Source organism: Lactuca sativa, chromosome 9, assembly GCF_002870075.4.
Source record: "Lactuca sativa cultivar Salinas chromosome 9, Lsat_Salinas_v11, whole genome shotgun sequence".
Lineage (NCBI taxonomy): Eukaryota > Viridiplantae > Streptophyta > Magnoliopsida > Asterales > Asteraceae > Lactuca > Lactuca sativa.
This window is the reverse complement of record NC_056631.2, coordinates 108,910,174-108,933,358: the sequence shown is the minus strand read 5'-3', so window position 1 is coordinate 108,933,358 and position 23,185 is coordinate 108,910,174.

Sequence of the window (23,185 nt, the reverse complement as noted above, 5' to 3'; positions counted from 1 at the left end):
GGCCGAAAAATGTTATGTTTAAGATCCAAATATCCTAGCTAAAGTTAATGGGCTCAAACTACCCCGTCTTTTCTTCTTGGCCCAGATTCTCAACCCATGTATTAAAAAAAAAAAAAGAGAGAGAGAATTAAGGGAGGGTTGACTTTGGAGGTGCCACCTCCATTTTGTTCATCATACATCCATGCAAGGACCACCATGCAACCAAGCTAGTCACCTCATGTGACATCCTCATTTTTACGGCCATAAAAGACCGATTTCGTTTATGTTTTTTAATAAAAATCAGAGTAACTTAAAAAAAATGTGCTGCGGAATTTGTTCCCAAAACAAAATATGATATAAATTTATCAAAGCATTTCTTAAAGAAATGTATTTTCATTACATTACAAAAACTCGGGATGTCAATCATCGATACAGACCATAAGCGTAACCCAAAAAGAAATAAACATCTTGGGCCACAAAACATAATCTGACCTCAAATCCATAATCTCTCGTCAAGTCATCCAACTATGCTTTTGCCACTACCTGTAATACAAGAAACTGAGTGAGTTAGGATGTGGAGCCTGATGAGCATATAGGGTTTTCAACCCACGATAAATAAGTTTATTATTTTCAACAATCATTAACCCGATTACCCGTTCCCGTTATCCTCACCTTACGTCCCTAAAGCATCTATCATAAGGGACCTATCCTAAGGAATTTCATCGGGATGGACACTACTGCTAAGGGGATTCCTCAGCCATAAGTGTCCGTAAGGCAACCATGGGGGGGATGGAGTACACCGATGAACACTTCGTTCACAAACACCTACAGGTTGCGAGCCTGCTAGCGTTCCACTAGACTTCCTAAAAAAGTATGTGGTCGTCATCCATACTCCACTGGATGACTGAAACAACGTCAACATTGAGGTTTCTCATCATTTTATTTCACCACACATCAACTATTTCATCTACCCACGTTCTACCCAACATATTTGTAGATATAAAATACATACATGATCCAAATCTGTAAAACAAAGCTTACATCTTTTATCCAGCATAACTTTCAAGGCATAAAATGCATATACAGTCTAGATCTGAAGAAAAAGTTCAGAACTAAAGGAAAGAAGTTCATATCTTTCATCCAACATAGATCTCAAAGTATACAGTTTAGATCTTAAGAAAAAGTTTATATCTGGGATGAAAAAGTGTAGATCTGAAGGAAAAGGTTTCAGATCTAAAAGAAAGAAGTATTGATCTTTCATCCAGCAAACATCTCATGTAAACAGATAACATATATATACACATAGCACATAATTTATATAAAATACTTCATATATATGTGTAAAATGAAAGTGACTATACACTCACCTGATACGGAGTGATTTGGACAACACCTCGCTTCTAAAAATAACCTTTTTTGACGAAACCGGGAAGTTTGCTTGAAAACCGGGCTCCGCGCGGGCAGAGTTTCAAACCGAAAAAACTAGTTTTCTCGGAGCCTTCAGGCTCTCCGAGGCCTTCTTCTATTGCTAGGAGGTTTACCTAGGCTTAGTAGGGGTTCAGGGCCCTTAGAGAGAGAAAGAAGTTAGAGAGAGAAGAGATTTTTGGTGTGAGAAAGTGGGCAGCCTCGACCCCCTATTTATAGCCTAGACTTCGGACTTACGCTGGGCGTACCGAAGCCTTATGTTGGGCGTAAGTTCGGATAAGGTCTCCACGTGTCACAGTTTCAGTGGTGCTGCATGTTCACTCCTCGAACCACACAAGGCCAAAGTACGCTGGTGTGACATCCCCAAAACCACAACGAGAAAATACCGTTTTAATTCATGCTTTTAAAATAGTTTCAGAGTAAAGTCATTGATTAAAAAGAGTTGCGGAATTTGTTCCCAAAGAAAAATATGATAAAAAAAAGTTTATCAAAGCATTTCATCAAGAGATGTATTTTCATTATATAACAATATCTGGGATGTCATGTTCCGATAAACAGACCAAAAGCATAAACAACAAAAGATAGACCATACAACAGTTACATATAACAATTGGTCTAATATCAAAAGATCCTGATAAGTCATCCAACTTATGCTCTTGAGCCACTACCTGTAATACAACAAAACTGAGTAGGTCAAGCTTGGGAGCCCGGTGAGTATATAGGGTTTTCAACCCACAATAAATAATTATATTTAATTTCACCAACCAACAATAACCCGATTACCCATTCCCGTTATCCTCACTTTACGTCCCTAAAACAACATCTATTATAAAGGACCTAATCTAGGAATTTCATCGGGGTGGACTTTACTGCGAGGGGTTTCCTCAGCAATAAAAGTCCTAAGGAAACCATGAGGGGGATAAAGTACACCGGTGAACACATCGTTCACAACACCTACAGGTTATGAGCATGCTAGCATTCCACATGACTGTCTAGAAAGAGTTTGTGGTCGTTATTCATACTCCGCTGAATAACTAGATCAACAACAACAACATCGAGGCCTCTCATCAATTTATCACAAATCAACTATCTACTCATGTTCTACCCAACATATTAGTAGATAAAATTATATATTTTTATACATAGTTTTAAACCTATATAGCATTCTCATTCAATACATATTCCAACCAACAAACGAGACACATGCACATAACACGTATTTCATAGAGAATAAATCATATCTATGAGATAGAAGAAAGTGAATATAAATTCACACATATAACAACAAAATATACACATAACACGTACTTCATATAAATACTTCGAATTATGTGTTAGAAGAAAGTAACTACACACTCACTTGATGAGAAGATGATCGGACAGTACTACGGCTTGTATAAGTAGTATTCTTCGGTAGATCTGGAATATCTTCACAAAAATTGGCTTCTCGCGGGCAGAGCTTCAACTCGAGAATTACACTTCTCGGGATCTTCGGGGCTTCGGGACTTGCTTCGGGTCTCGGGATTAATATCGGGGCTTCGGGATATTTCTTCCACGAAAAACAAGGTAAAACGGGAGAGAGAGAGAGAGAGAGAGAGAGAAGAGAAAATGAGCAAAGGAATCGACTGCCTCGCATGCCTTTTATAGGGGCTGGAGCCCTCGCATTACGTTGGGCGTAATGCTTAGCTACGCGGGGGGTAGTGTGGATCAGATCGGTCACTCCTTCGGATATACATCCGAATTAAAGATTTAATATATATTTTAATTATTTAATAAACTTCAAAAATTCATATTTTTCACATATGAACTCCGTTTTCGACGTTCTTTATATCCACGCGTAGGTGAGACTAAGATGTACAGCTTTCGTTTAGACTCCGTCGGCTGATTTCAATTTTATTTTTATTATATTATTTTTAGTAGGCCGGGACAAGAAAACTCTGTTATAATTTCATAACTTCTTCATCTGACGTCCGTTTTCGTCTGTCTTTTCACCATTGCACTACTATCAACAAGATCTTCGATTCTCGTTTAGATTGTTTCGACCAACAATCACTCCATCTCGAATTCGAGTTTCAGGCTGCATACCGCTAAGCTGAAACTTAGACAAATCATAACTTACTCATACGAAGTCAGATTTGGGCATTCTTTTTATGCACGCTCTCGGTTTAACGAACTCTACGACATTCGTTTAGATCACTAGGGCTAAATATCGTGTAACGACCCAAAAACACAGTCAGAAAATTTAGTTTAATTTAATAATAAAAACCATAGTCGATAAACCTCATATGAAAATCATAAGCAATGTATCTCAAAATATTATAACAACTGTCAAGTATATCAGAGTATAAACATCCCAGGTTGAACAAATGGTGTGTGCACTGCAATCTTCCCGAGCTCCTATTTTGAAAACTAAGTACCTGAAACCTAAACTGAAAACTGTAAGCACAAAGCTTAGTGAGCTTCCCCAAACTACCACATATCATACAATAACATATAAACACCTATTGGGCCTTGCCCACTGCATCGGACCGAAGTCCGGAACTAACCAGGGCCTTGCCCTCTACATCGGACCGTAGTCCGGAAACTGTATCGGACCGAAGTCCGGAAACTAACCAGGGCCTTGCCCTCTGCATCGGACCGAAGTCCGAAAACAACATCAGACCGAAGTCCGCAACTAACCACATCGGACCGAAGTCCGGAACTGACTGGGACCTTGTCACCTGCATCGGACCGAAGTCCGGAACTGACTGAATATAACATAACATAAACATATCAATTAGCATGAATACATATACTACATACTGCATCGGACCAAGGTACAGAACACATAACACAAACATGCTTGAATCACAAAGACATCAAGCAATCTAATTACTGCATCGGACCGAGGTCCGGAACTACTGCTAACTAAACGGGTCGACATTGTGGCCGTAGACCCGTTCCTACTGGAAGGAAACTCACCTCACACTGCTGAAGTCTCGCAGACTCAATCACACACTGCTGAAGTCCCGCAGACTCGACCCCAGCTGCTAGATGACAGATTCTCGATCTATCAACATCAAAATAACACCCGATTAATAATTGGGTTCCACTACATAACTATAATTACATACTTTGGATAATTACTACATTACCCCAAGCTTGGCTTACCCAAGCCCAAGGTCCAAACCATAGGCCCAAAGTCAACTAGGGATCAAAGCCCAACATATGGCCCAATTTTCCAAATTGGGCCCAATCCTTCATTAGGGCCTTACCCTAAAGCCCAACTAATTATTCTAGTCCATAATCATTATTAGATGGCCCATTATTGGCCCAATTACCAATTACCCAAATGAAAAGCGCGAATCAAGGCCCATGTGACATTAGGGTTTCACATAAAATGACAATTAGGGTTAAGTGTTTCTCACTTAACCCATTAAGGGCTTAACCCACCAAGGACTTAATCCACTAAGGACTTAATCCATTAAGTCCATTATTGCTTAGATTACTTCATGCCAATGATTATTATTTAATATTTCACTTGTTAAATAATTCTCGTGTGTGTCATGATAATTTCTCAAATATTAGGATTTTCTCAATTAGCCCATTAAGGACTTAGTCCATTAAGTCCATCACTCTACTAGATAAATGACATGGAATAGTTTGGGCTTAATTCACAATCCAATCCCAATGGCCCAAAAGTGGGTCAAAATAGGTCCAAGGCCCAAATGCTAACAATTAAAGTCTTCCACCCAAACATGGCCCAATAGGCCCAACACTAATCTCTAAGCCCATTAGGGTTTGCTAGTGAGGCACCATCCACTACCGCCTCGGGAAGTGGTGGTCTATGGCGGCTTATGGCGGTGGCCACCACCTTATGGTGGTGGTTATCATTATTTTTATTATTAACCAAAGCTAAGTACAATTACAATGTTTAATCCAAACATAAATACACACACACACACTAACTAGCACACACACACACATCCACACCATGGTGGCCGACGGCGGTGCTTGGCGGCAGCCACCACCCTACGGTGATGGTGGTGTTTCCGCCCAATAAAATCACACATCCACACTCGTCTTCTATTCATGAAGGAAGTCCAGCCACCCACCTGGTGGCATAAGGCGGCAATGACGAATTCTCTTTGTTTCCCCTGTCCAAGAATATCCATACTACATTAAACTCACAACTAGGCTCACAATACACCCAAACACACACACAACCACCCTTCACGGCGGCTGTGGCGGCAGAAAACGATGGCAACCACCACCATGAGGTGGTGGCGGTGGGTTTCTAGTTAAAGAACACCCATATTTGCGCATTCAACTCGTGGCAGCAACCCAAGTGTATAAACAACACAGGACCAAGGCTCCCCAGCCACCGACAAGAAGGCCAAGGTCGTTGGAACGAGTAGAAATGGCAGTGCAAGGGCCATTGGTACCCACAGTCGTCGCACATAGCGTTAAATTGCCAAAAAGAACGAAGGAGGGGAGAGATAAGTCACAGTTAACCTTACCGAGGGCCTTCCCTTCGTTCACAGCCTCACGGCTTCCTTCCATCGATCTTGGCGATCTTCCAATTGCACACATCGACTCCGGCAACAGGTTCCGGTGGTGGCGCTATAATGGCGAGGCATCAGGGGCAGCGCACTGGCTTGGCGGCGAAAGCGGCAGTTGAGGAAGCTCTTAACGATGGCGGCTGAAGTCCTTGCTCGGTCTAGGGTTTAGATGCTCCAACGGGAGGAAAAAGGATGACACCGATTAATACCGTGCTCATTCAATCTTCATGTAGTTTTGACACTAATATCCCCTTCCCTTCGAAATCTTTTCAACTTAAGTATAGAAATTACCCTTTAGCCCTTGGTCCCATAATTTCCTTTCATAATAAGTCCCAAAATTACCAACCAGCCCCCCTTAAACCTTCAAATCTTTTCAATTTAAGTCCATTAACTACCAACCACACCCTGACTTTTGAAATCCTTTTCAAATTAAATCCAGAACTTACAATTTTAACCCCCAACTTCTAAAATTGTAACAGTTAACCCTCGAAACTAACGCCTCGCTCAACTATTATTGATTTTAGGCCTTCTATGCATTTATTTATTTATTTATTAAACGGGGTGTTACAACTCTCCCCCACTTAAATTAGATTTTGTCCTCGAAATCATTCCTTACCATATCTTACACGCCCAACCACTCTAGTAAAATGGTCACCATCATGGGCACGCTCTAGCCTTCCCCAAGGTAGTTGTGACCAATCATCCCAAAGCCCTAACATCAGCAGGCGAACTAATTCCTCACAACAAGATCACATCTAATTTATCTGAATTCTGATGTCTCGAGATGGTTTGAATCCCTGATAGACCACTCTTACTGAATCATTATTGTCGAATCCATTCCCTTTGACTCTCAACTACCTACTCATCTCCTGATAACTCAAGGTTCCCACTAGAAAAACAGAATCACAAATCCAATTATACCTGTGATTCACTTATACTTGACCAAAACTCAGATAATCCCGTTGTAAGTGACTTCGCATATCCCAAGCTATCTGTGACTCTACCCATTCATGAAATCCCAAAATACCATTTCTGCTTGAAACACTGAACTGTCTGAATCAGTATACTGCACCATGGATGCCTTCCAAATTCTACCAAGACCTTCTTGGTCTCAAATTGTTCTTCAGCCATCTGAAATATCGGGTTCCAGCCCGGCTGCGGAGCCAAAGGACTCCCTATTTAGTCGCCTCACACGGCGTCTGAACAAAATCCTTCTTTGGAACTAGTTGCCACTAGTTATCTTGTCCCTGTGGCCCTAACGGCCTTCTGATCTAACTGATTGGTTCCATGCGTCGAATCATGACGTCACCAAACCCAAGGCTAAAAGTGATTGCTACATGACCATTGGTAGCCTTATGTCATAAATGACCTTAAGCAGTCCACTGCTTCCTTGCTCTCATAGTTGTAGTGGTGCTTCTACAGTCTTATCTCTGGCTTAACCATATCTAACCCGTCAAGATAATTCCAAAATCCAATCCGTGGATTTCCATATCCTCACTGCTACACCCGAACCGGTGGGTACTACTGTTCTTTCCGCGTCCTAACAGCGCACTCACGCTATCTACCAACCTACTGAATGTTATGACTACACCCGCAAACTTACAACACTTTATCACTGTCTGGCTGCTAGTGAATGCTACGTCTACTCTCTCAGACTTACAACACTCTAACACTATCTGGCTGCTAGTGAATGCTACGGCTACACCCGCAGACTTACAACACTCTAACACTGTCTGGCTGCTAGTGAATGCTACGGCTACACCCGCAGACTTACAACACTCTAACACTGTCTGGCTGCTAGTGAATGCTATGGTTACACCCACAGACTTACAACACTCTAACATTGTCTGGCTCCCAGTGAATGCTACGACTTACAACACTCTAACACTGTTTGGCTGCTAGTGAATGCTACGGTTACACCCGCAGACTTACAACACTCTAACACTGTCTGCCTGCTAGTGAATGCTATGGCTACACCCGCAGACTTACAACACTCTAACACTGAATCGAACACGCGCTTGACCCGCACTCAACTGAATCATGTCCTGACTAGAATCCCCAACTTGATTCCATAAGGCTTGCTAACAAACATTATGGGAACGTGATCTCCTTATTGGCAAGTTTTTCTGAACTTCCATCTCACACTATCCTCAAATCATACAGTCGCTTGGGCTTTCTTCCTTCCTGACAAGGATGCGAAACTTATCCCATCTTCATAACCATTCTTGCTTCTGAATCATTGGGTGATTCTCCCCCAATTTGATTCAGCTAGTGCCCTACAACACTTAAAACTGGAAAAATTCTCAATTCTTCCTACCATTCTAAGCCCAATCTGCTGAAAACCACGCTTACCATTGCTAGTGATTCAATACTAGCCAATTCAAAAGATTACACCACCTCCAAGAACCCGAATAGATCTCTAGGAATAACTCGCTAGACCCAGGGAACTCTGAATCTCAAATGGAGACCTCAGAATCTCCCACTGCATCACGGCCTCTATCTTGGCCGAATTGACTAGAATACCCTTCTGATTGACAAGGTACCGAAGAAATTGCACCTTGTGCAACCAGAACTCACATTTAGAGTACCTTGAAAAAATTCTCTCCCTTCTCAAAGTCTCTCGCACCTTCCTCAGGTGCTTCTCGTGCTGCTCCTCAGTCTTGGAATAAACCAAGATGACGATGTACTCTCTCCCAATCCCGCGATTTGGGGATATGATCTTTCGCTATCTACTAAAATAATTCTCGGTATGCAATTGGCATATGCCATTTTCTTGGAAGTATAATTCAAACACAAATGGAGGATAACCCAAAGTCACACTTACTCAACCCTTGGAATAAAAGACTCTATCGTGCAGTTTCCCGCACATGCTGTACTGAATCTAACCCTATTGGTCTCTCAAAAGTTGATCCAAAATCTAGGGTCCCCTCCCGAGACCCCTCAATATAAGCAACTGATCTGATTCCCTCTTACCATTGTGCTCTAATTCAATATCCCACTCTCAATCTCTAGAAGTCATATCATTCAGGGTCTTGCACCTCGAGATACTCACAATCTCCCTTCTATCATTCTATAGTATGTTCTGATATCTTACATTCTTCATTTCCTCATCTGATGCATACTGTGGCACCATATAAGCTCTTTCCCGAGAATTGGTAGTGATCTCTGCCACAGTCTCAGTCGTTGGGTGGAGATCTAACGACTCATTCACCAATTGATGCACCTCAATCGCCTGGGCACACTCTGATGGGTTTTGGACAAACAATCATATGTGTGCATGCAACCCTAGATTTTGGATCTATGTTTTCACTATTAGATACACAACATTATGAACACATGAGGAACCCTAACATGCTACTAGTATTTTTGAAATTCACATAGAAAGATAGATCACATACCTTTTGTTGTTATATTGCAATAACAACTTAAATCTTCAAACCTTAAGTCTTGAAAGCAAGTACCACAAGTGTAGTACCTCTAATGGCTCACAAACACCACAAGCAATTGGAGAGGCAATATAGAGAGAAGAGGAGAGGTAGAAATCGGCTCTAGGAACCCTAGGGATCAAGTGGTTCGATTTCTATGGCCTTAGGGGTCTTTATATAGGGTAGAGATTAGGGTTTCAATCTTTATCCTTATATAGTTGCTTGCCCACCAAGTAACCATAAGATAAGCCTTGATAACCCTTATCCTTGGATGATTTCAAGGATTCCTTATCCCTTGAATTCGTCCAACCTATATCTAGGGTAACCATTGCCCTACTTTGCAACTATCACATTATTACAATTAAGCCCCTCTGGTTTAATTAATTTTACTTGATCACAAAATTAATTCCTAATTAATTATTGACCAGTATTAATTAAACAAATATGATTTCTCATTTAATATATTATTCTTATAAAATATTAATAAATCATAATAACCTCTTTCTCTATTTATTTCTCCAGTCAAGTTGCTTTGGTGAAGGCAACCCAAAAGGACCATGCACAACCGGGTCAAGTACTTACCAAATATGGTTACGGACTTAGACACTAATCCAACAGTCTCCCACTTGGATAAGTCTAGTAACCGCAAATGCAAGTACAACTCGATTAGCAATCATAGCTCTCAAAGACGCTGTCGAACTCTGATCTTGTCAGTAACCTGTCCTTTAGATAAGGGATCGTATAGTTCTCTGTTTAGATATCGTGCGGACAATCTCATGAAACATTGTCATACTTATTGTCCAGCAATCAGTTTCTCGATCTCAGATTCATTTGACATAGAACTTAATTGAACACATCAATTCAGTCCTGACCAGGCCCGACACATAAGTCAAATCAAATCATCGAGGGGCCCTGATATCGCTTTTACCCTCTTAGGATAAAGTAACAGATAAGCTTCGACTTATATGCATTTACTATTCACTAATCAATTATACACAAAAATGCATTTTATGACATCAATTTACTGATGCGATTTCGCATTATCAATGCACAATTAATTAGTAAACAATAAACCATATATCTTGGTTTTAAGACCATATGATATTATCGTCTTGTGATCACTTGTGGTACATTCCATAAAGTGATTCCAGCAAGCGCGGGTTTATTCCAATGCTTAAACCTTTTTCATAAGCACTCATGAATGTTGTAACAAACCTTTGTTATGTCTAATACCTTTTAGACAATCTACACACCAATTCATGACAGTCTTCATTCATACCTACTTCCAACATATGAACGACTGTGGACCGTTTGAATGATTCGATTATTCTTAATAAACTCAATCATTATGGAAGTCAAAACATGCAAAGTGAAAGAATAGTTAAACAATTAACATAAGACATAAACCATTAAATAATACTCCTTTATTTAATCATCAAATGTCAATTACATTTATCTATTACAAGTTTCCAAACTATCTAATCCAAACTAATATCGTCCTTCAACCCAATGCTCCTAGTATGCTGCAAGTGCTTAACCCTACTCAGTCCGTTCGTAAGCGGATCTGCTGTGTTATCCTCTGATGATATCCTCTTAACTACGAGGTGTCCTTTTTCTACTCAATGTCTAATAAAGTGATATTTTTTATCGATATGCCGAGATCTACCATGATCCCTCGGTTCCTTGGTCAAGGCAACCGCTCCTTCATTATCACAGAAAATTTCCATAGGCTCCTTTATGGCAGGTACAACTCCAAGGTCTCCAATGAAGTTCTTCAGCCATATCGCCTCCTTTGATGCTTCGCTCGCTGTAATGTACTCTGATTCGCACGTTGAATCAGCTACTGTTTCTTGCTTGGAACTTTTCCAAGTCACAGCTCCTCCATTAAGGGTAAAGACCCAGCCTGACTGCGAATGGTAGTTATCCCTGTCGGTTTGGAAGCTGGTGTCACTATACCCTCGCACCTTTAAGTCATCACTCCCTCCGAGGACCAAAAACCATTCCTTGGTCCTCCGAAGGTACTTAAGGATATTCTTGATTGCGGTCCAATGCGCTCTGCCAGGGTTCCCTTGATATCTATTGACCATGCTCAAGGAAAAGGCCACATCAGGGCGAGTACAAGTCATAACATACATGATTCAGCCAAATGCGGAAGCGTAAGGTACTCGGCTCATCTCTGCTATCTCGGCTTTGGTACTCGGACTTTGAGTCTTACTCAACTTGGCATTACTTTGTATCGGTAATTCTCCCTTCTTCGAGTTTTCCATACTAAAACGTTTTAGTACTTTATCCAAGTAAGTATTCTGACTAAGTCCTATTAGTCTCTTACTTCGCTCTCTCACAATCCTTATTCCCAAAATATAGGAAGCATCTCTGAGGTCCTTCATAGCGAAGCACTTCCCAAGCCAGGATTTAACCTCCTGCAGAGTCGGGATGTCGTTTCCTATGAGCAGTATGTCATCGACATACAAAATGAGGAAGCTAACTATACTCCCACTGGCCTTGATATATACACATGATTCATCTTCACTTCGTACAAATCCAAACTCTTTGACTTTCTCATCGAAGCAAAGATTCCATCTGCGAGATGCTTGCTTAAGTCTATAAATGGACTTCTCAAGCTTGCACACTCTATTGGGATGCTTCGTATCGACAAAACCCTCTGGCCGAGCCATGTAAACATCCTCAACCAACTTTCCATTAAGGAAAGCGGTATTGACATTCATTTGCCATATCTCATAATCATGAAATGCAGCAATGGCTAGCATCAACCTAATAGACTTTATTTTAGCAACTGGCGAGAAGGTCTCATCATAGTCAACTCCCGGAGTTTGAGTAAAGCCCTTCGCAACCAATCGCGCCTTATACGTGTGCACATTCCCATCCACGTCGGTCTTCTTCTTGAAGATCCATTTGCACCCAACATTCTTACTTCCGGGCACATTGTCAACCAAATTCCAAACTTGGTTGTCATACATGGACTGAATCTTGCTGTCCATTGCCTTTTTCCATTTTGCAGACTATGGGCCTGCCATGGCTTCCTTATAGCTATTAGGTTCATCTAGATTTATTAGTGTACCATCACTAATATACGTTTCCCCTTCGGTAGTAATATGAAAACCATAAAACTGGGGTTGAACTCTAACTCTTTCGGAACGTATAAGAGGTAAGGACTCGTCAATCGGTTCAACCGGAGTTTCCTCCTCGAGTTGAGCGCCAACGATAGAGGTTCCTTCATCACTCGACTCTTGAATCTCTTCAAGATCAATTTGCCTCCCACTGTCTCCTTGGATTATGAGTTCTCGCTCTCGGAAAACCCCTCTCCTCGCAACGAAGACAAGATTGTCACTCGGTCTATAGAAGAGATATCCAAAGGATTTCTGCGGGTAGCCGATGAAAATACATCGCTCACTACGAGGTTCGAGCTTGTCATGAGTCTCTCGTCTTACGAAAGCCTCGCAGCCCCAAACCTTGATATGCGCCAACGAGGGAGCTTTCCCTGTCCACATCTCGTGAGGTGTTTTGGCAACCTTCTTTGTAGGGACTCGGTTAAGGATATGGGCGGCAGTCTCTAAGGCATACCCCTAAAATGAGATAGGTAGTGAAGCACGACTCATCATGGAACGAACCATGTCCAACAGGGTTCGATTACGCCTTTCTGCCACACCATTCAACTGTGGTGTCCTAGGTGGCGTCAATTGCGAAATTATTCCGCATTCCTTGAGATAGTCGTGGAATTCAAGACTTAGGTACTCTCCTCCTCGATTGGATCGAAACATCTTGATTTTCCTGCCCAATTGATTCTCCACTTCATGTTTGAATTCTTTGAACTTTTCAAACGTTTCTGACTTGTGCTTGATTAAGTAAATATACCCATATCTACTATAATCATCGGTGAAAGTCACATAGAAGCGGTTCACATCATTTGTGGTGGATCTAAAGGGCACACACACGTCGGTGTGTATGAGATCTAATAGACCCTCACCCCTCTCACAAGTGTCGGTGAAGGGTGACTTGGTCATCTTTCCAAGTAAACAAGACTCGCACGTGTCATCTTCCCTAAGGTCGAATAACTCCAACACTCCATCCTTTTAGAGTTGGGCTCTGCGCTTCTTGTTGACATGTCCAAGACGACAATGCCACAAACATGCTTTATCCATACTATTGGAAGAATCCATACACAATAATCATTTCATAGGTTATCTACAACCATGATAGTTTCATAAATTCCATTACAAGGCAATGCTTCAAAATATAAAACACCATTTAGATAAGCATAAATCGAACCATTCTCATTATTAAACGAATATCTAAATCCTTGTTTAAACAAACCATGAAATGAAATGATGTTTCTTGCCATATTTGGCGAGTAGCAACAATTATTTAAATATAAACCTAATCCATTACTAAGCACTAGAGAATGCACTCCAATCTTGGTGACAGGCGACGATCTTTTGTTCCCCATGATTAGATTTATTCTTCCACACTCCACATCCTTATTTATTCTCAGTCCCTGCAAATTAGAACATATGTGATAACCACATCCTGTATCAAGAACCCAAGAAATAGCATGTGATGAATCTTTAGATTAAATTGTGTAAATACCTGCGAAAGATGGCTTGATCTTCCCATCCTTGATGGCTTGCAGATATTCCAGGCAGCTTCTCTTCCAATGCCCTATTTTGTGGCAGTGGTGGCACTCTGCCTCCTTTGGGTTTGATTTGGGCTTAGCAGGACCAACCTTGGTCCCACTAGAAGAGGAACCATCTTGGGACTTTCCCTTGTGGTGGCTCTTTGAAGGAGCCTTCCTCTTCTTGCCCCTTCCTTGCCCAATAGCCAAAACAGGAGCAGCGGGTGGAGTGGGAGTTAATGCAACAGACTTGTCCTTGAGGTTGCTCTCAGCAGTCCTTAGGATCCCTTGGAGTTTACTTAGGGTGACCTCTTCCTTGTTCATGTGGTAGGTCATCCTAAATTGGTTGTAGCACGAGGGAAAGGAGTGAAGAAAGACATCGATTGCCAAATCTTCCCCAAAGTTAACATTTAACTTGCGAAGACGATTAACATACCTTTGCATCTTTTGCAAGTGCACGGTTAGAGACTCTCCACTTCCCATCCTAGCGGTGATCATGTTCGTGATGATCTCATAGCGCTCTTGCCTTGCGCTTTGGTGATATATCTCCATCAAGTCTTGATGCATTTCGTACGGATACATGTCCTCATAGGACTTTTGGAGTTCGAGATTCATTGTGGCTAGCATAATGCATTGGACTTTCGTTGCATCACGCTCATGGGTCTCAAATACAACCATTTCTTCGGGAGTAGCGATTTCCGGATTGATCTTTTCAAGCTTCTCGTCGAGGACATACACTTTGTCCTTGTATTGAGCAATCGTGCGAATGTATCTTATCCATTCGCTAAAGTTCGATCCATCAAATGTCACCTTTTGACATAGGCTTATTAGCGAGAATGAGGTAGCAATAACATTGTTTGCGTTAGACATCTACAAATAGAAAGGAACAAAGTATGATTAGAATTAACTCCCTAATTAAACACCCAAAATGAAAAATTAGGGCTAGGACCCAACAACATTATTTACATATTAGAAAGGGATGCCGTAATCCAATATGCAAATAATTTGCAGGTAAGTGAATGACGATTCACTAATTCTTCACCATGAAAAACAAAAAGGCTTAAGTTTTAAATGTATTGAGAATTCCTAGATTTCCTTTGAGATTCATTGAACTTTTCAATGGCATGTTTAAATCTCGATATGCCCCTCTCGTTTGTGACTGGGATGCCGATGATCACAAATTGGGTGTGAATAACCATGCAAATGTACATGGTGCCCTCATTGTTACAGTCACCTATTCGATGTGCCGGTTAACCACACACGCTTGCTCATAACCAATTAGTGTGCCGGTTAACCACACACGCTCCACTAACTTCTTAGCAAGGGTGCAAAGTGCAATTTCATGGGATTGCATCAATTCACTTTTGCCTAAAGTAACTAGGATTGGGAATTTGAAAAATGTTTAGTTACTTTATATTGATTCATTATACTTATTAATGAAGAGAGGATTGCCCTATCATACCCGTTCGGCTAACGACCCTCCACCAATCAAGGAAGCGGTGGGTAAGAGTGGATACCCATTAAATGGCCATTTTATAGGCCATAACCTTATACCTCTCTTATAGATCGACTTCGTGAATGAGGCCTGCCAACGGTAAGACTAGCATTTTAGTTATACATATATATATATATATATATATATATATATATATATATATATATATATATATTTGTAATAATATAATAGTATAGGGTGTATTTCAAACATTTCAAAATACTAGGGTTTTAATCTCAATTTAAAATTTTCGAAATTTAATACCATTTAAATTAATATTTTAAATATTAAAACTCTTGATTTAATAATTATCTTGAATTAAACTATTAATTTAAATTATTAAATCATAAGGGATTATTTAAATCATGAAGGATAATTACCAATTAAACAATTAATTTATTCTAATCCTTTTATTCCCTCTAAATTTCGAAAATCATGGGATAGGATAATTCAAAATCTTTAATTACCATATTTAAACATTAAAGGATAATTACAAGATATAGGATAATCCAAATCCCTAAAATTTAGGATCTTATCTTGGGGAGGATGCTAATCTAAAAAATCCTAGGGTTTGCAAGCCCTAGATTTTGAAATCTTGGCACTCAAGGAAAGGATTTGAAGAACCCTTTCAAAGTTTCGCAAATTAGGGTTTAGGAACCCTAATCTCGAAAATCTTGCCTCCTAGGGTTTATTGGCTATAAACCCTAATATGTCAAGTTCATACAATTGTATAATACTAATTGAAAACAAGTCAACCAAAGGCTCTGATACTACTAATGAGTTTTGAACAAAAAATCCTATGTGTGCATGCAACCCTAGATTTTGGATCTTTGTTTTCACTATTAGATACACCACATTATGAACACACGAGGAACCCTAGCATGCTCCTAGTATTTTCGAAATTCACATAGAAAGATAGATCACATACCTTTTGTTGTTATATTGCAATAACAACTTAAATCTTCAAACCCTAAGTCTTGAAAGCAAGTACCACAAGTGTAGTACCTCTAATGGCTCACAAACACCACAAGCAATTGGAGAGGCAATAGAGAGAGAATAAGAGAGGTAGAATTAGGCTCTAGGAACCCTAGGGATCAAGTGGTTCGATTTATATGGCCTTAGGGGTCTTTATATAGGGTAGAGATTAGGGTTTCAGTCCTTATCCTTATCTACTTGCTTGCCCACCAAGTAACCATAAGATAAGCCTTGATAACCCTTATCCTTGAACGATTTCAAGGATTCCTTATCCCTTGAATTCGTCCAACCTATATCTATGGTAACCATTTCCTACTTTGCAACTATCACATTATTACAATTAATCCCCTCTAGTTTAATTAATTTCATTTGATTTCAAAATTAATTCCTAATTAATTACTGACTAATATTAATTAAACAAATATGATTTCTCCTTTAATATATTATTCTTATAATATTTCAATAAATCATAATAACCACTTTCTCTATTTATTTCTCTAGTCAAGTTGCTTTGGTGAAGGCAACCCAAAAGGACCATGCACAACCGGGTCAAGTACTTACCAAATATGGTTACAGACTTAGATACTAATCCAACACACTCTGCCCAGAATCTGGTCTAAAAGTCATCCCATGACACAACATCAACCACATCATCACTCAACTCACTACTAACCTCTTCCTATCAATCTCGTGCTCTATCCCTCAGGAGACAGGAAGTAAGTCAGATATTGTCTCCTTTCGAGACAACGTCTGGTACTAAAAGTGTTGGTGACATCTGCCAACCATCTGCTACTAACAATGGGGTCCCTAATAACCATGACAATCTGAAGCCTCACAAACTCTGAATTCCCGAAACATCAACGTACGGGTCTTTATCATGACTGCTATCTCAGTAGATAATGCACTCGACCTCTCATCATAAATCTCTATAATGCCCTCCTTGATCACACTGAGGATCACAGGAGTCTGGTCAATGATATTGCGCGTAATTCTCAGATGGAATGAACTCCCTCATCTGATCATCAATCTGCCCGACTCCAGAGTCCGAGCTTGATCCCTCGTCGACACCGGAACTACCATCTGGTGTCCATCACGTAGCGTCACTATACTCGACAACATACCATCACTAACATTACAATACTCATCAAAACTCGAGGGATCTCACACACTACAAGTTCCCTGGTCTTATCTCAGCCGTCCTTGATTCGAGTATGGATCCTCTGCTTTCAGTAGTATGGGCCCATACTACCTTCCACATCTATCCGTACTTTCCTCAAGTACTGCCTCGACTCCACCAAGTCCCTTCTACCACTACTACTGATCTCTTGCTAATCTCCTCCATCAGCTGCATAAGAAGTCCCTGCTATCTTCCCCTAACTAGCTCGTGAATACTATTACATATTACTAAGACTAGATAATTATTCGAATGAAAGATCCTACTCTACAACGGTTGGACTCAAACAATAGCTGTGAAATAGAGCTAGACCTAACCTTCTGAAATTATTTATTCCTTGCAATATGTAACTTAACATACTCGTTTACTGGTTAATGAAAGACAACTAGAACTCCTAAAAGCACAAAGCAAACAGCATTCGGGCATCAAGTACATAATCAAGCATATACCACTCTGGCTATCATACTGACTAATCTGCACTAACATACAATGCTAAGCTCATACTATCAAGCATTACATAACCAGGCTATCCTATTGTTGTCTACTCAATACTAGCATGCAATTCTCATAAAGCTGAAGCACATATAGCAGGCACATAAGGCATCCTGCTTGTGACATCCCCAAAATCACGGCCAGAAAAGACCGGTTTAATTTATGCTTTTAAAACAATTCCAGAGTAGTCCTTTGATTCAAAGAGTTGCGGAATTTGTTCCCAAAACGAAATATGACAAAAATAAGATTTACCAAAGCATTTCTTAAAGATATGTATTTTCATTGTATAACAAAACTCGGGATCTCATGTTCCGATAAACAGACTAAAACCATAAACATTACATTACATACCTTACAACAGTTATATAAAGCAACAAGTCTATAATCCAAAAATAACTTGACAAGTCATTCATCTTATGCCCTCACGCCACTACGTGTAATACAAATAAACTGAGTGAGTCAGGCTTGGGAGCCTGGTGAGCATATAGGGTTTTCAACCCGCAATAAATAGTTATATTTAATATCACCAACCAACAATAAGCCGATTACCCATTCCCGTTATCCTCACTTTACGTCCCTAAAACAACATCTATCTCAAGGGACCTAATCTAGGATTTTCATCGGGACAAACATTACTGCTAAGGGGTTTCCTCAGCAATAGATGTCCTAAAGGCAACCATGAGGGGGATAGAGTACACCGGTGAACACATCGTTCACAAAACCTGCAGGTTATGAGCCTGCTAGCGTTCCACATGACTGTCTAGAAAGAGTCTGTGATCGTTATCCATACTCCGCTGAATAACTAGATCAACAACAACAACATCGAGGCCTCTCATCTGTTTATCACACATCAACTATCTACCCATGTTCTACCCAACATATTAGTAGATAAAAATATATATTTTTATACATAGTTTAAAACCTATATAACATTCTCATTCAGTACATATTCCAATCAAGAGATGAGACACATACACTTAACACGTATTTCATAGAGAATAAATCATATCTATGAGATAGAAGAAAGTGAATATACATTCACACATATAACAAAAAAATATATACATAACACGTATTTTGTATAAAAATACTTCATAATTATGCGTTAGAAGAAGGTAACTACACACTCACTTGATCAGAAGATGATCGGACAGCACTACAGCTCTAAGAGTAGTATTCTTCGGTGAAACTGGGTTCACTTCACTCACCGGGCTGCTTACGGGCAGAGCTTCGGCTCGGAAACTCTTTTCTTCATGGGATCTTCGAGCTTCGGGACTTGCTTCGGGTCTAGGGATGATACCGGGGCTTCGGGGGTACTTCTTTTCACGTAAATCGAGGTAATATGAGTGAGAGGAGAGAATTTGAGCAACCAAACTCGGCTGGCCCTTCAAATCTATTTATAGGGCAAAATTTGCCTTTGCCACGTCGTGGTACGGTTTACCACGTCATGGTGGCTGGGTCGTCACTGCATGCGTCATTGCAAGTGGGTCTGACAGACTCCAGAGCTCTTGCCACTTCGTGGCACTTTTACCACGTCGTGGTGGCTGACAATTTTGGGGTTTCGCGCCCCGAACTTCAGAAATTCATAACTTTCGCATACGAACTCCGTTTTCGATGTTCTTTATATCGACGCGTAGGTGAGAATACGCTCTACAACTATCGTTTAGACTCCGTTGGCTAAATTTGACTTTATTTTTAATATATTATAAATATATTACTTTTATATTATTTTTAGTAGGCCGGGACAGGAAAACTCCGTTATAAATTCATAACTTTTTAATCTGACGTCCGTTTTCGCCTATCTTTTTATCGTTTCACTATTATTAACGAGATCTTCAACTCATGTTTAGATTATTTCGGCTAAAAATCAATCGATCTCAAATCGAGGATTTGGGCTGCATACTGCTAAGTCGAAACCTCGAAAAAATCATAACTTCCTCATACGAAGTCAAATTTGGGCGTTCTTTTTGGGGACGCTCTTGGTTTAACGTATCCTACGACTTTCCTTTAGATTACTAAGGCTAGATATCGCTTTATCTTAAATTCATATTTTACGTCATTCCGTGTCGTGCCGGTTCTGTCGCGAAACTTCGACAGGTCATAACTTCTTCGTTATAACTCGGATTTCGGCATTCTTTATATATTCGGAAACCTCGTTTTGACCACTACAACTTTATGTAAAGATATTGGGCTTATCTAACATTTAATTTTGACGTTCATTTTATTCTTAATTCATTAAATTATAATAATTAAGAAAATAAACACATAATTCACATGATTCACATAATGCTCAAAGATTTCATCATTAATACTTCAAAAAAGTTACAAAGGTTAACCTAGACTATTACATCAACATTAATGACAAGCTTAGAAACACAGGTGTTACACTCCTAGATCCTCAGTCCTATTCTAACATGCTGTTCTAATGAAACTGATAATCATAACATAAGCTTGTATGGGTAATTTGGGAGTACTTACTTGAGCTCGGATGATCAAATGCACCACACCCTTTTCTCTTTTCAAAATTATTTTCGCTTTTTCTAAAACTCTTTTTTTATACTTTTCTAAAATTGTTTTCTTTTCTCAAAATCCTTTTATAAACATGGTTTTTCTCTTGAAAACTGTATACCACTTCCTTAGTTTGAGTTCAGACACACCCCAAAGTGTGCCCGAATCCCTCAAACCAAGGCTCTGATACCAACTAGTAACGACCCAAAAACACAGTCTAAAAATTTCGTTTAATTTAATAATAAAAACCATAGTCGATAAACCTCATATGAAAATAATAAGCAATGTATCTCAAAATATTGTAACAACTGTCAAGTATATCAGAGTATAAACATCTCAGACTGAACAAATGCTGTGTGCACTGCAATCTTCCCGAGCTCCTATTTTGAAAACTGAGTACCTGAAACCTAAACTGAAAACTGTAAGCACAAAGCTTAGTGAGCTCCCCCAAACTACCACATACCATACAATAACATATAAACACCTATTGGGCCTTGCCCACTTCATCGGACCGAAGTCCGGAACTAACCAGGTCCTTGCCCTCTGCATCGGATCGTAGTCCAGAAACTGCATCGGACCAAAGTCTGGAAACTAACCAGGGCCTTGCCCTTTGCATCGGACCGAAGTCCGCAACTAACTGCATCAGACCGAAGTATGGAACTGACTGGGACCTTGTCACCTGCATCGGACCGAAGTCCGGAACTGACTGAATATAACATAACATAAACATATCAATTAGCATGAATACGTATACTGCATACTGCATCGGACCAGGGTACGGAACACATAACACAAACATGCTTGAATCACAAAGACATCAAGCAATCTAATTACTGCATCGGACCGAGGTCCAAAACTACTGCTAACTAAATGGGTCGGCATTGTGGCCGTAGACCCGTTCCTACAGGAAGGAAACTCACCTCACACTACTGAAGTCTCGCAGACTCAATCCCACATTGCTGAAGTCCCGCAGACTCGACCCCAGCTGCTAGATGATAGATTCTCGATCTATCAACATCAAAATGACACCCAATTAATAATTGGGTTCCACTACATAACTATAATTACATACTTTGGATAATTACTACATTACCCCAAGCTTGGCTTACCCAAGCCCAAGGTCCAAACCATAGGCCCAAAGTCAACTAGGGATCAAAGCCCAACATATGGCCCAATTTTCCAAATTGGGCCCAATCCTTCAGTAGGGCCTTACCCTAAAGCCCAACTAAATATTATAGTCCATAATCATTCTTGGGTGGCCCATTATTGGCCCAATTACCAATTACCCAAATGAAAAGCCCAACTCAAGGCCCATGTGACATTAGGGTTTCACATAAAATGACAATTAGGGTTAAGTGTTTCTCATTTAACCCATTAAGGGCTTAACCTACTAAGGACTTAATCCACTAAGGACTTAATCCATTAAGTCCAATATTGCTTAGATTAGTTCATGCCAATGATTATTAGTTAATATTTCACTTATTAAATAATTTGCGTGTGTGTCTTGATAATTTCTCAAATATTAGGATTTTCTCAATTTGCCCATTAAGGACTTAGTCCATTACGTCCTTTACTCTACTAGATAAATGGCATGGAATAGTTTGGGCTTAATTCACAATCCAATCCCAATGGCCCAAAAGTGGGTCCAAATAGGTCCAAGGCCCAAATGCTAACAATTAAGGTCTTCCACCCAAACATGGCCCAATAGGCCCAACACCAATCTCTAAGCCCATTAGGGTTTGGTAGTGGGGCACCATCCACTACCACCTCGGGTAGTGGTGGTCTATGGCGGCTTACGGCGGGGGCCACCACCTTACGGTGGTGGTTATCATTATTTTTATTATTAACCAAAGCTAAGTACAATTACAATGTTTAATCCAAAGATAAACACACACACACACACACACTAACACACACTAACTAACACACACACACAATCACACCATGGTGGCCGGCGGCGGTGCTTGGCAGCAGCCACCACCCTACGGTGATGGTGGCGTTTCCGCCCAATAAAATCACACATCCACACTCGTCTTCTATTCATAAAGGAAGTCCAGCCACCCACCTGGTGGCATAAGGCGGCAGTGACAAATTCTCTTTGTTTCCCCTGTCCAAGAATATCCATACCACATTAAACTCACAACTAGACTCACAATACACCCAAACACACACACAGCCACCCTTCACGGCATTCGTGGCGGTAGAAAATGATGGCAACCACCACCATGAGGTGGTGGCGGTGGGTTTCTAGTCAAAGAACACCCATATTTGCGCATTCAACTCATGGCAGCACCCCAAGCGTATAAACAACACAGGACCAAGGCTCCCCAGCCACCGACTAGAAGGACAAGGTCACTGGAATGAGTAGAAATGGATGTGCAAGGGCCGCAGGTACCCACAGTCGTCGCACATAGCGTCAAATTGCCAAAAAGAACGAAGGAGGGGAGAGATAAGTCACATTTAACCTTACCGAGGGCCTTCCCATCGTTCACAGCCTCACGGATTCCTTCCATCGATCTTGGCGATCTTCCAATTGCACAC